At 36.3% G+C, this 15,689-nt stretch overlaps 1 pseudogene; it reads left to right on the top strand.

Annotated features, from left to right (window-relative positions):
* Positions 1–1,292: 1,292 nt before the first annotated feature.
* On the top strand, positions 1,293–15,377 carry LOC125137433 (UDP-glucuronosyltransferase 2B31-like; annotated as a pseudogene).
* Positions 15,378–15,689: the final 312 nt, after the last annotated feature.

Raw genomic sequence — 15,689 nt, 5'->3', positions numbered from 1 at the left:
TTGGGTTCAGGGGACAGGCACTTACAGGAGTACAGCTTGGGGATGGTGGGTCAAAGAACCCACCTCTGGCTCCAGAGAAAGTCACAGAGTAGCAGCATAATGTTCCCAGGGATGGCCTATTAAAGCCACATGTCAGAACCCATGGAGTGGGGTGTAGAGAAACAGTGGTGTGGTCTCGCTAATGAGGGGTCAAGGCCCAGATATAAGACCCACAGTAAGGTACAAAGTAGCAGCACTGTGGGAAAAGCAATAATATGTTAAAGCTGAGGCTTAGAACTCAGGGATGGGATGTAGAGCACTAGGAACTCAGCCTAGGTAAGGACCAATCAAAGCCACAACTAGGTACACAAGGTGATGTAGCAAGCAAGAGCAGCATGGCCCCAGTTATGGCAAGACAAAGCATATAGGATCTGAGGGCAGGGCACAGAGCAAAAGCTCTGGTCCCAAAGATGGTAAGGTTTTTTAGCATTCCAACCAGGGAAATAAGGTGATAAAAACAGAGGCCCCAAGGGTCAGGTCTCACCAGAGCAACAGCTCCAGCCTTGAGAGAGACAAAAGCAGGGTCTCTAGGCAGCTCCGTCATCTGGAATCAGTGTTGGTGAAAAGTGTGGAAGTCCTAAGCAGCAAAAGCTGAAAACATCTATGGTAGTCAGGCTTGCTGAGGTTTTCCTGCTCTCCTACTGCCTGTGTGGTAAAATTTTCTGAGGGATCCCTGCTGGTGCCAAGTTCCTCTGAACTGGAGGATGGAGTGAGGTAGGTAAAATTTCCCTATGCTTTCTACATGGCCATCCTCAGTTGCACTCTGCAGGGTTTCTTCTGCTGCTTCATTGTAGTCCAATGTTCTCTCAAGATAGTTTTCATTGGTTTATAGTCATGCATTTATTGGTTTTTGTTTGTTTTTGTTGAGGATACAAGAGTGCAGACCTCCTAACCCTCCATCTTGCTGATGTCACCTTATTTCTAATTATGGGTCAAAGAGACTGCAGATACAAGAGACTCTTACTTGCCACTGTTGTTCCTCAAGTCTCACCTCTTACAAAATGTTTGACTTCCACATGCAAGGACATTGACTTAGATGGGTGATAGCATTGACAAAACAGTATTAAACTTGCTGTATAATCATTAAGTATTCTACACTTCGCCCTTTCATCTGCTTTCTACAGGTGCTGGCTCTTCATGGAATGTGTTTACTTGAGGTGTGGGAGTTATATTTTAACTTCCTGATTGAGTTTTCCTTGGATATAAGCTTGAGAAATGGCAAAAGGATACAGTAATTTTTGCACATGAACAAGATGTCTCTGAAATGGCTCTCACTTTTGCTGCTACCGCTGACTTGCTACTTTAGCTCTGGGAGGTGTGGAAAGGTGCTGGTGTGGCCACTGGAACACAGTCACTGGATTAACATCAACACAATTCTGGCCTACACCACCGCCACAGCAAGACCAGATCAGAGCCACATCTGTGACCTACACCACAGCTCACTGTGACACTAGATCCTTAACCCACTGAGTGAGGCCAGGGATTGAAACTTCATCATCAGGAATACTAGTCAGGTTCATTTCTGCTGAGCCATGACGGGAACTCGAGAATTTTAAAATGCTTTTATAGCCTTTGGCTTCATAATATACTGCTATAAAACTCTACTGAGAAAAATAATCAAGTTGTGCAAAAACAATATTTGGAGAATTCATAAATGTCAACATTGGAAGTAATTTAAATATCCAAACTTAGGCCATGATTAAATAATGTATAAATGTGCACATCACACCATTCCAATCATATTATCAATGAATGCTAAATTACACGAAGCTAAATTACATGAAACAAGGTGAAAATAACAAATATAGTAAGAGCATAAGAATACAAGTTAGGATTATAATTTCCAAAATATATGTCATAATGTGTATTTAATTATAGGAGTAGAATAAAGAAGAAAATGAAAGCACAAATTTTAGCATATCCTCACAGTCCATCCATGTGTCTAATATGGCAGAATTTCCTTCTCTCTCATGGATGACTAATCTTCCAATGTGTGTGTGTGTGTGTGTGTGTGTGTGTGTGTGTGTGTGTGTGTGTGTGTGTGTGTGTGTGTGTATGTTGTGTGCATCTCAGACCTTCCTTATGCATTCATCAATGGATGGGCACTTAGGATGTTCCCCTTGGCTACTGCGTATAATTCTGCAAGAAAGGGAATTGCTCTCCTTGTTATTTTCTTTGGGCATATACCTAGAAGAGGAATTGCTAAATCATGTAGTAGATCTAGTGTAATTTTCTTAGGAACCTTCATTTTGTTTTCCATAGAGGCTGAACCAATTTATGTTCCCACTGACAGCACACAAGGACTCCCTTTTCTTCACATTCTTGCCAACACTTATCTCTTGTTCTGGATGGTAGCCTTACCAACAGGTGTGAGATGATATCTCTGTGGTTTTGATTTGCATTTTTCTGATGATTATTGATGTTGAACATCTTGTCATATACCTGTTAGCCATTTGGATGTCATCTTTGGAAAAGTGCTATTTTGTTCGTCTACCCATTTTTAATTAAATTTTGTTTGGTTGTATACGTTCTATATATATTTAGATATTAATCTTTCATTCATTATATGGTCTGTAAATTTTTTTCTCCCATTCTGTAGGTTGCAATTTTTCCCTTGTTTATTGTTTCTTTTGCTGTACAGAAACTTTTAACTTTGATTTAGCCCCACTTATTGGTGTTTTCTTTGGTTGTAGTTGCTACGTTATATCCAAAAAAACCAAAAAAACAAAAAAACAATCATTTTAAAGACCAGTGTTAAGGAGCTTGTTCCCTACATTTTCTTTTAGGAGTGTTGTGGTTTATGGTCTAATGTTTGACTCCTAGATCCATTTTGAGTTAATTTTTGTGAAAGATGTAAGATAGGAGTCTCATTTCATTTTTTGCATGTATTTATCTAGTTTTCTCAGAGGAGAAAGAAGAGACTATTCTTTCCTCACTGGGTATTCTTGCCTCACTTGTAGAATATTAGTTGACTATATATGCCGGGATTTAATTATGAATAACCCTGTATTCTGTTCCATTGGTGTATATGTCTTTTTTTAGGCTAATTCTATATTGTTTAAATACTACAGCCTTATAGTATAACTTGAAATTGAAAGGCGTGATGTATTTCACTTTGGATAGTGTGGACATTTTAACAATATTAATACTTCTGATCCATGAACACAAGATGCCTTTCCATTTATTTGCATTTTATTCTATTTCTCTCAATAAAGTCTTGTAGTTATCACTAGATAACTCTTTCACTTCATTGGTGAAATTTATTTAATTAATTATTTTATTGTTTTGATGCTATTGTGAATGGGAAAGCTTTTTTTTCAGATGTTTCCTTACTAGTATATAGAAATTAAGCTGATTTCTATCTGGTCATTTTATATTCTGCAACTTTACCAAATTTGTTGACTGGCTCATTTTTTTAGTTGAATTGCTGGGGTTTTTCATCTAAAAAAACTCTGTAATCTGCAATAAATGTCACTTCTTCCTTTTTGAATTAGATATCTTACTTCTTTGTATTGCCGAGTTGTTCTGGCTAAGTTTCTAGTTCTATATTGAATGAGTGGGCTCCATGTCTTGTTCTATATTGAATGAGTGGGCTCCATGTCTTGTTCTTGATCTCTAAGAAAAAGTTTCCAAATTTTCACTGTTGAGTATAATTTAACTTTGGGTTTGTCGTATATGACTTTTATTACTGAGGTATGTTTCTTCAATAACCAATACGCTGAGATATGTTCCTTATATTCCCAGTATGTTGAAGGTTTTATCAGGAAAGGTTATGATATTTTGTCAAATGCTTTTCTACATCTATTGAGATGATCAAGTTATTTTGTCTGTCAATGCCATGTATTACATTGACTGATATGATTATGTTAATCTATCCTTGCATCCCAGGGATAAATCCCACTTGGTCATGGCATATAAGCAATTTAATGTGTTCTTGAATTTGGCTTGCTGATATTTTTGCACCTATGTTCATCCTGGATGTTCCCTATAGTTTTCTTATCTTGAAATGTTCTGATCTATTTAATACCAGGGTAATGTTTGCCTTGCAGACAAAATTTGGAAATGTTTTCTTCCTCCTTTTCAAATTTCTTGGTAGAGCTTTGGAAAGACTTGCATTAGTTATTCTTTTTTGTTTTATTTTTGTGGTTTTTCTGTTTTTTTTCAGAGGGGCTTCAGATGCAGCATATGGAAGTTCCCAGGATAGGGGTTAAATTGGAGCTGCAACTGCCAGAATATGCCACAGCCACAGCAAGGCAGCAACCGAGCAGCTTCTGCAACCTACACCACAGCTCATGGCAATGACAGATCCTTAACCCACTGAGAGAGGGCAGGGATCAAACCTGCATCCTCACGGATACTGGTCGGGTTGGTAACCCACTGAGCCACACTGGGAACTCTTTAATTATTCTTTAAATGTTTCATAGAATTCATCAGTGAGGCCATCTTGTCCTAGAGTTTTCTGTGTAGGGAGGTTTTTAAATTACTGATTCATTATGTTTACTGATTATGACTGTTCAGATTTTCTATTTCTTCCTGATTCAGTATTAGGAAGAAGTGTATTTCTAGAAATTTATCGATTTTTCTTGGTTATGAAATTCATTAGCATATAATTCTTCATAGAAATCTCTTATGAGCCTATGTATTTCTGTACTATTAGCTTAAATGTCTCCACTTTCATTTCTAATTTTATTAATTCAAAACTTTTTTTTTTGCTTAGTCTAGCTAAAGGGGGTCAAGTTTGTTTATTTTTTTTAAAAGACAGATAAAGACAAATGCTATTTGATATCCCTTATACATGGAATCTAAAAAATCAAACTTATAAAAACATTGAGTAATATGGTGTTACCAGGGGCTGGGAGAATAAAAGAGATGTATAAACATGAATCTCATAGTAAATAAATCATAGAGATCTAAGGTACTGTATAGTGAATAGAGACAATAATATTATTTCGTAATCATCAAACTTGCTAAAAGACTAGATCTAAATAATTGCAACCACAAAAACAGAAATGATAATCATATGACATTGCAGAGGTACAAACCATCATTAAAACAGCAATTGTATTATAATATATAAATGTATCAAAACACATCATAAACTTTAAACTACATTATGTTATACATCAAATGTATTTCAACTTTTTAAAAAAGCATACAAATTTTAAACTAAGGATATGCATGGATAAAGATTATAGGTAAATCTTATTTTTTTATAATTTTTCATACTTATTCATATTTTCTTGCCATGAGCTCACATTATTTTCATAAGGATTTCAGAGAATTATAATAACCACATAGTGTTAGTGACTAATTGTAAGAGAGGATGTATTACAATAATACTGCAGGGATCAATTTTCCACAAGAAAGATAAAGCAGCTTTGGGAAGCAAGCCAATGAGAAAAAAACAAACGAAGACACCAAAAACAAGTTTACAGCAAACTGTAACATTTGGAATGGATGGGCAGTGGGGTCCTACTGTATAGCACAGGGAACTGTGTGATTGGGTCACTTTTCTGTACAACAGAAATTGAAGAAACACTGTAAATCAACTATACTTTAATAATAAAAAAAAAGAAAAACAAGTAAGTTTAAATGTAGCTAAGGTCCCTGGAAATACACACAATTACCTGAAGGTACCATGTAAATCATAGGAAAATACAATGACCTTAATATTGAGACTGATATCATTAGTAAAATTATAATTTTGAAGAACATTCTATACAAAACATAATCAGCAAAGTTAAATTTTGAAAAAAAAGATTTCCTCTTTTTTTCTGTTAAAAATAGTTTGGAAAAAAAATTAAGACTATAATTAGGACAGGAAAGTATATAATTTATGATGAAAGCATTGGGTCATATTTTCCAGACAGAAAAGAATAATGAATTTTAAAATGAAGAAAGAAACAAATTTAAAAAAGAGAGATGGGTATACTGTATCCAGGAAATTTTTACTCCTCTATATTTTCCTTACACATTAAGCAATGTGGACTTATTCTAGTATGCAAAGTGGCAACATTCTTTCTAATTGGTAAGGATCTGGGACCACAAGACAGAATAATTCTGAAACAATTCCAGGCAAAAAATACAGCTTCACCAAGGAGCTTTCTTTAGTTTGAAATGCATTGTTCAAAAAGGTGACCTCTGCTGCAGAAAGTTGTGGTGTACGTCTCCCCCTGCGGGACAGCCCTTCTGGGGGACTCAGTGAGGTGAAGGTAAGGGCCCCTCACAGCCAGTTACACATTCACATCCTACTGCGACATCAATTCAGGGCTAAAGAAGTCTTATGCAAACAAATGCAGCAATATGGTCACTCAAAGATGAAAAAGCACAAGTATATTACTAGGTTGTAAATAAGACTGTTCCACAGAAATTCCAGACAGCAATACTAAGACTCCTCAATATCAGCGAGCAGTGATTTAGACAGAGAGTTTAGGAAATTTGGACAAAGTTTAAAGTATAAGGATTACAGACCTGAGAGAATGATAGAAATAAAATCATCTGAACTACAATTTTTCCTTGGTGTTTCCTCATAGTCAGGGAAATGAAATACTAATGACTAAAGTAATTTTCCAGAAAGTCTGGCTGGAGTAAACAAACACTTCAGTAGAACTGTAATAATCAAGAATTCAAGGTGAGTTAAATCCTACATGGCCACTCTCCAAGAATTTACTTAAAAATTAACAGCGTTAACTGATGATGATTCTGAGTTGTAACACTGTTTAACAGTACCTTCTCCTCACTACTGTGTACTGGCTCTATCTCATTTCTTATTAATACACACACACACACACACACACACTTGCACAAATACAGACAGCAGAAGAAACTGACATTAGATCAGACTTCAATCACCTTTCCAAGGACCACAGGGGTGAGGTCTGTTTAGAACAGCCATGACTGAAAACAATATGGCATTTCCTCAAAAAATAAAAATAGAATTACCATGTAGTCCAGCAATTCCTCTTCTGGGTACATATCCCCCCCCCCCAAAAAAAAATGAAATTAGGTTCCCAATGAGATATTTGTACACCATATTCCTAAAAGCACTATTCATGAGTCAAGAGGTTGAGGCAACCCGATAGCTCATCAACAGGTAAAGCAACAAACAAAATGAGATTTCTACAAACGATGAAATAATATTCAGCTTTTAAAAGGAAGTTGCAAGCACATGTTGCACTGTGGATGAAACTTATGCTAAACAAAATAAGTCAGTCACCAAAAGACTAAAATACTGTATAATTCAACTTACATGAGGTACCCAGACTAGTCAAATTTGAGGAAACACAGAGTAGAATGAAGGTTGCCAGGGCCTGTGGAAAGAGGAAAACTGAGTCTTAAATGGACATAAATTTCTAGTTTTACCACATGAAAAATCCCAGAGATTGGTGCACAATGTGAATATAGTTAACACTTTCACTTGTACACTTGGGAATGATTGAGACAGATAAATTTAATATTCTATGTAGTTTATCACACTATTTCAAAAATAGCACTACTCAATTCCAGATAAAATAATATCAGATTTTATCTTATTCGTAGCAATCCTTTCCACTTTTTTTGGTCACTGAGCAAGTATTTTTCACAGGAAATGGAAGAGTTTGTCCAGAGATCTGGAGAAAATGTCATTGTGGTATTTTCTTTGGGTCAATAGTCATTAACCTGACAGAAGAAAGAACCAATACAATTGCATCAGCCCTTACCCAGATTCCACAAAAGGTAGATAAAAATAACTTAATAGTAGACAATGATTTAATGAGTATGTTAATCTCTATAAAATGTCTGTTTACAGAAATTTTCTGCAAGAAGTACAAAGTATTATGATAGCTCCAAAGTATCTCAGATATATTTAAAAACCAAAATTAACCTGGCAGGTCTTATAACCATACAGAGAGTGTGTGGTCCACAATAGTTCTGGATTAACATTGTAATCAAAAAGAAATTTATTTAGGAGATGCAGTGTGAATTTTGGTATTATAATGAGATTGTGGACAGGAAAAGAAATCACTAAATTCTACCTTGTCATTTGCTCCTTTTCCTTGAAGGACTCCTAAGGACATGGTACACATAGAGATGTTCTCAGGAGCTAAATTTTAACAGTAGGTGAACTTGTACAGTAATGTTAAGCAATACTGATGAAAGTCTGGAATACGACATGCAGTTCATACTTTCTAGGTAATCCTGCCACATTTTACTTCTCCTAAATTTTAGAAGAGACCCATTCAGTGTGGTTTCCAGGCTGCTGTTCAGAGAAAGGATGGCCAGGGCTCACTGAGCTGCCTCTAGGTACCCTGCAGCCGCAGTGATTTAAAGAAACAGAAACATCAGCCTGCCCTGGTTGACTGGGTCCTGCCAAAGTCTGAAGCAGGAAGATAAAAGAAAAGATGAAGATGGGGTCTTGCCCTTAGTGTGAACCCTGTGCACTGTAAAGTCTGGCCCTAAATGAACTCTGCTTCTAACCTATCGGAGTACCCCTCCTCATTGAGGAAGAAGGAACAATAAAAAGAAGAGGAGCATGGAAATGGTTCAGCTGCCTCCTTCTCCGTAAAATATGGCAGAAACTTATTTTCTAATATGCAAAATACACCTGGGGTCTTTGGATATTTACAAACTACTTTTTAGCTTACAATCTGGTATTGTTATTATTCTCCTAACCACCTATGCTATTTTATTTATTTATTTATTTTTTGGCTAGAAACCTAAAATTACTTCATAGCAAATAAAAGTTAAACACTTGTAAATTACAATCTGGTTTATGCAAATTATTTAGGAATTCCAAAGTTAGTAACTTATTTTGGTACTGTGCATAGAAACCACATTAATCAATGCTGTCAATGCTTTGTGCTTCATGGTTGAAGTGTTTAGGGCCAGTTAAATAAATATTAGCATCACTATTTTGAAACTTTTCAACAGCACTATCGACACTTATAAGTTATCAACAGGCTCTTCTTTTCTAAATTTAAACAATTTCCATGCCCAATAATAGTGGTAATACTCTGGATTCATGTCAAAAATTACCAATTGTCATTTTTCTTGGAAATAGTGCCTAACAATTTGTAGTCTAAGAAGTTATACTCTCTAGGCAGCATTAATTAACTTATTATTAATAAATTATAAATAAGCAGAAATATTTATTTCTCCTAAGTGGTGGTGCATGCATTTTCATTTGGTAAAGAAAAAGATGTAAAACTAAAAAACAAGGTATATTAATAAGTGGATATAACTTAACTACCTTCTATAATAGTTAAAAAAAAGTAAGCCATTAAATATCTTATTTGAAAATGAGAGCTAGTATATAAAGCAAAACAAAGTACAGGGGTTATTAACAATTTGCCACAGCCCGTTTGCACTAGAATCAAGACCATCGAACAATTTCTTAAAAATTTGAATTTGTCATTGAAAATCTCATTTGTTTACGTCATCATCTGTGATATGTCATGATTGCAGTCCATACCTGATTGAACATAACAATAAGTATATAAAATGTGGTTATTCCTATAGATGTTAGTGCATTAGTAGTTATCATTACTTTAGACCTCTTGCCCTTGTTTCTTTATCTGTCATATGGAAGACATTTCACCAGAGGTCTTCTAATCTCTTTGGAACTCTAATGTTAAAACCCTGAAGTCCAACATGTGGAATAAGCTATTTTCTTTACCCTAACAGGTTCTGTGGAAATATGATGGCAAGAAACCAGATACTTAGGACCCAATACTCAGCTGTATAAGTGGATCCCCCAGAACGACCTTCTTGGTAAGACGTGGAAGAATAAATACTGAAAACATGAGTAACAGCTGATCAGAGTGATAATACTTCAGGAAATAAATTCATTGGGCATTTATTATTGAAACACATAAAAAGAAAACTTTATACATTCATTGTTATTTCCAGCTCTAGGTAAAAAAAGAAAGAAAGAAAGAAAGAAAGGAAGGAAGAAAAGAAAGAAGAAAGAAAGAAAGAAAGAAAGAAAGAAAGAAAGAAAGAAAGAAAGAAAGAAAGAAAGAAAGAAAGAAAGAAAGAAAGAAAAAGAAAGAAAGAAAGAAAGAAAGAAAGAAAGAAAGAAAGAAAGAAGGAAGGAAGGAAGGAAGGAAGGAAGGAAGGAAGGAAGGAAGGAAGGAAGGAAGGAAGGAAGGAAGGAAATAGAGCAGTTGATATTTTATTATGTACAGTCATGTCCCTTATGGCCAGAATCCAATATCTTCATTTTAGCTGTAACTACTTCTTACTCTGAATAACTTTGGGGATTGTTGTTCTGTTTCTGAATTCTTGCCTTACACCTAACTTTTCTCCCTGTAGGGATGTTTTAAAGGCTATTAAAAAGTAACAGCTCCTCTTTTTGTTAGAGAGAGTCCACGGACTCTGTATTTTCTATACTGAAAAAAATCCACAATCTTTTTCTTGAAGCAATTATGCATTTCATGATACAATGTAGCTTTTCCTTCCTGTTTCCAGCCCCACTACCTTTATCCTTCCTGCTGCCTGACATCCTTCCTACTGCCTGACATCCTTCCTACCAGACTAAAGGACTTCCCTACTTCTCTAAGAGAATTTATTTCTGACATGCCCCTCCTACCCTCCCCCCCCCTTTTTTTTTGCACATACGGTTTCTTCTACCTGGAATGTTCTTTCAAGTTGTTCACTTGCCAAACTTGAATTCATTTGTGAAGTTCAAGTGACACAGAACTTCTTTCATGAAGTCTTCAGTGACCTCTCCAGCAGATTTAGGGGTTTCTCGCTCTGATTTCTGAAAGAAATTTAAATGCAGTTTCAAGTACATAATTGTCTGATATCTATAAGATGCTGCTTCTTTCAGAGTCTTTTAATACTTATTGCTCATTTCATTTCTAAGACTTTAAAATTAATACTTTTCTTGAAATTCACTCAATCCTAGGTCATCCAAAAACCAAAGCTTTCATAACTCATGGTGGCAACAATGGCATTTATGAGGCCATCTACCATGGGATACCTATGGTGGGCATTCCTCTGTTTGGTGATCAGCCTGATAATACATTGCTCACATGACAGCCAAGGGAGCAGCTGTCAGATTGGACCTGGAAACAATGCCAAGAACAGATTTGGTCAATGCCTTGAAGCAAGTCACAAATAATCCTTCATGAGTGTGTGTGTATGTGTGTGTGTGTGTGTGTGTATAATTTTTTTATCGATGCTATTTATAAAGAAGTTTTCATATGAAGACCAGGGAGGCAGCAATGAGCCTTGATATAAACACAAGAAGTAAGATTTGCTCAACATTTTGAAAACAGTCAACAATAACCTATTGTGAGGGTGGCATTAAGTATTTTCCAGTGGTTTTAGGGGAAAGGATTGTCAGAGGTTTAAGGACAATGGAGAAATTTTGAAAGAACTAATGATTAGAATGAGAAGTCACTGAAATGGTAACAGAAGGATTAAGAGGATGCATTGGGAACAAAGTTAAAGTGTGGAACCATGAATGTTATAAGAATACCCATCCACACAGTTAAGACTTTCCTTCAGCAAGACAACTCCTCAAAAGTCTAAATTTTCAAATGGATTATTTCCAGTAAACAACCATGTCATAATCAATCTCAAATTCTCATTACATTTAATAATTCCCAAGTTTTCTATGCTAATATTTTCACCTCTGCGGGGAGCCGAGAAGATGCAGAGAGTCAAAAAAAGGACCTTGCCTGATGGCAGAAAAACCTGAAGGCAAGTTCCTAACCAAGAATGGGAGCTCACCTGAATGGTACATGCTGAAGGTGGGCCTCTGGTTAGGATGAAAGCCTGCCTGTACGATACAAGCCGAGGGCAGGCCTCAGGTTACACAGCTCTCATTTTGATGTTGATGGGGAAGAACTGGGGCTTTCCTGGGAAAACAATTTCCATGTTTGTGCTGGAGAACATGGATTGTTTCTCCGGTGACCTAGTCTTTCCTGTTGTTTTATTTGTTATTCAGTTTTCCTCAGTCTTTCCTGATTAAGTGCTTATTATTCTTATTTTCCATTCTTATTTTCCTGTGATGATTTGTGATTTAACAAAGTTACAACAATAATATGATAAGAATTTCATCCTGAAGGACTTTCCCCTATTCATATCCAACTTAATTAATATATAGTGTTTATCTACTAACTAGTTACAGTAGTCTTTAGAGTTAGGATTTTAATGAGGTTTGTAGAAGTTAGACATATATTATTCTTGATCAAAAGAAACCCAGCTGTGAGTTTTGTCCTTGATTTTAAAAACTTTTAGCAGTAGCTAGCTAAGTTGATTTGTATTTTCTCATACTGTTTCCCTGCCAAGGACGCTTTAAAGATAGACACTAGTCTGAAGACAAAAATTGTTATGTTTGCGGCCTCTTCAGGTTGTGGGAATTGGCCGGCCATGAGATGGTTTGTGCTGAGTCTCCTCTTTCCCACATGATATGCTACACCTGTTTGTCCTTGAATTGTACTCATTAAATTTAGTTAAGTTGAAGATTTTAAAATGTGATGTATTGCTACTGTACCATGTGATCAAAAAACAAAGCCTAAGAGTTAACCAATGTACTTTTAACACTATGATGTAATCTGTACTAAAAAACTGTCTATATAATCAACCACTTATGCTAATAAAATTTGAGCAGTCCAGCGCCCTGAAAGAAGGGACAAAGAGGCTGTCTCCGTAACTGTACATTCGCCGACACCGTGTCCCTCTCCTATCGGGATGTATACTCCCTGGCCGCCAGAGCTGGCCTCCGGTAGACCTCATCATTGATAAATGGTAAACAATTAGAATTTTCTAATTTACACAGTTACAACTATGTAGATACCACTTAAATGTAGGTACATTTTTAGTTCTTTTGGTTGTGCCTGGTTTTGTCTTATTTGGAAGAATGTAAAATCTAAAAGTAATTAACTTTGAAGATATGTTGGAATATCCTACTAAAAAGCCAAATTTTCTGAAACCAGAAACATTTCATTTCCAAATCACTTCAGGATATAAGTGAATTTCAGTAATACATTACCATTAATATCATAACTATGATAAATATTTTTCCCCTTTTGTTTCGCAATGACTTTAGAAAGAAAATATTTTGAGAATATATTGGTAGTGACAGCACAATGGACATTTGGGTGTTTTAAAAGTAGTGTCATTTGGAAGTTCTCTTGTGGCACAAGGGGTTAACAATGCGGTGTTGCTGCAGCTGTGATGCAGGGCCAAGCTGCGGCACAGGTTCAGTCCCTGACTGGGAACTTGCACATGATGCAGGTGTGGCCTAAAATAAAATAAAGGGGTGTCTTTTTTAGCACAACTATTATTCTAAATGAGCACCATAAGAAGAACAATTTCTTCTAAAAAATATATCTTTCATTTGGTGGTTTTATGTAAAAGTATATCTCTCTAGTTTTATACATTTTTTTAAATGATGTAAAGCTGCTGTCAAAAAAATGAAAATAATTTGGAGTTGCCGTTGTGGCTCAGTTGTGGCTCAGTGTTAACGAACCTAACTACTATCTATGAGGACGCAGGCTCCATCCTGAGCCTCACTCAGGGGGTTACGGATCCTGGCATTGCCATGAGCTGTGGTGTAGGTTGCAGTCATGGCTTGGATCAAGTGTTGCTGTGGCTGTAGTGTAGGCCAGCAGCTGTTGCTCCTTTGACCCCTAGCCTGGGAACTTCCATATGCCGCAGGTGCAGACCTTAAAAAAAAAAAAAGATTAAAAAAAAATGAAGATAATTTATTAGCTAATATATACTGAACATTTGCAATATGCTACTCTTTGTACTAAGTCCTTTTCATATATTAAGTAACTTCTTCAGCAAAGTCTACTGTACTACAAAAATGTTTCCAGATTACTGCCCTCCTCTCAAAAGCCCAGTGCTTCCCCTGTGATTTTACAGAACAGAGGAATAAGTTACCTCACTGTTATTGCCACAGTGCCATGCCTCAGCACTTTGTGATTTGGAGTCCATGAGCCATATCTCTATTCTTCCTTCTTCCTTGTCTGCTAGTCCATCATCATTTCTACAATAGAAACAAATGTAACTACAATACCTGAAAGTGAAATGTTAAGCAGAGTTCAAATTCTAAAGCTACTAACAAGAAAAAGCAACAATACTAGCACACATTTACTGAGAGTCAATATATGCTAGGAATACTTCTAAGAATCAACATACTATTTCTCAAAAGAATCAGGTAAGGCATTATTCCTATCCGTTCTATTTAATAATGTAAAACTGAGGAACAGAGAATAAAGAAGCAGACAATACGATAAGTGTCAGAGTCAGGATTCAAACCAAGGCAATCTACTTCCACACTTTTAACCACTACTTCACTAATATAAGGTTAACACCAACTCCTGATCAAACCTGCCTAGACATGTCTCTGAACCTCATCATGGATTTACCTCCTATCTCTGGATTAGGATAGTATTTTAAAATTTGCCTACCAGTCTCTTTACAATTCCTTGCTGAGTAACTCAAGCTTTGAACACTTAAAACATATATTGTTTTGTTTTTTGCTTTTGTGACTTAACTCATTCCATTCTTTTTTTTTTTTTTGTCTTTTTGCTATTTCTTGGGCCGCTCCCGCGGCATGTGGAGGTTCCCAGGCTAGGGTCCAATCGGAGCTATAGCCACCAGCCTACGCCAGACCCACAGCAACGCGGGATCCGAGCCGCGTCTGCAACCTACACCACAGCTCACGGCAACGCCGGACACTTAACCCACTGAGCAAGGGCAGGGACCGAACCTGCAACCTCATGGTTCCTAGTCGGATTCGTTAACCACTGCACCACGACGGGAACTCCTCATTCCATTCTTTAACCTACAAATACTTACCATATTCTCTCTTTTCTTCAGAGTTTGAAGTCCTATTTATTAAACACATTCTAGCCTATAAGCTTAAGACCTCTATAATCATCTCTGAGGAAAATAATTTTCCACTCTTTGTGGCACTCATTTTTACCATCTGCATGAAAATTTCATGTATTTATCTTTTCTAGTTCATTCTACAAATCGATTTCTATTTGCTTTTCCTTCAGGTATAAAGAGAATTTTATGTGGTTATCAACCATTCAATATGATCAGCCCATGAAACCCCTGGACCGAGCAGTCTTCTGGATCGAGTTTGTCATGCACCACAAAGAAGCAAAGCACCTGTGGCCAGCAGCCCACAACTTCACCTGGTACCAGTACCACTCTCTGGATGTGATTGCGTTCCTGCTGGCCTGTGTGGCGACTGTCATTTTCCTTGCTATAAAATGTTTCTTGTTTTGCTATCAAAGTTTTGTTACGATAGAAAAGAAGAAAAAGAGGGAATAAAGTTTGAGATCCAAAGCCAGTAAGGCATAAAAGGTAGATTACTACATTTAATTCAATCATGGTGACATAAGATTAGATTTTCCTTCAGAAATTAACAGAACATTGTAGATCAACTATAGTAAAAAAATTTTAATTAAATAAAAATTTTGGCATGAAAACAAAAGATTTTCCTTCACATTTAACAAGAACTGTGCCTTCCTGATGTACCCAAAGATTTTACTCTTGGTTAAACATATTGTGTTAGTTAATCCATTCAATCCTAAGAATGGAAATAATCCTGTACATTTTTTGATAAACACTCTTCAGAAACATCTTCTGCATGAAAAATGCAAGTACGTGTACTTGTCAAGTAAAAAGAGAACCAGATA

This window comes from Phacochoerus africanus, chromosome 10, assembly GCF_016906955.1.
Source record: "Phacochoerus africanus isolate WHEZ1 chromosome 10, ROS_Pafr_v1, whole genome shotgun sequence".
NCBI lineage: Eukaryota > Metazoa > Chordata > Mammalia > Artiodactyla > Suidae > Phacochoerus > Phacochoerus africanus.
This window is presented reverse-complemented; position numbering and strand designations above follow the sequence as displayed.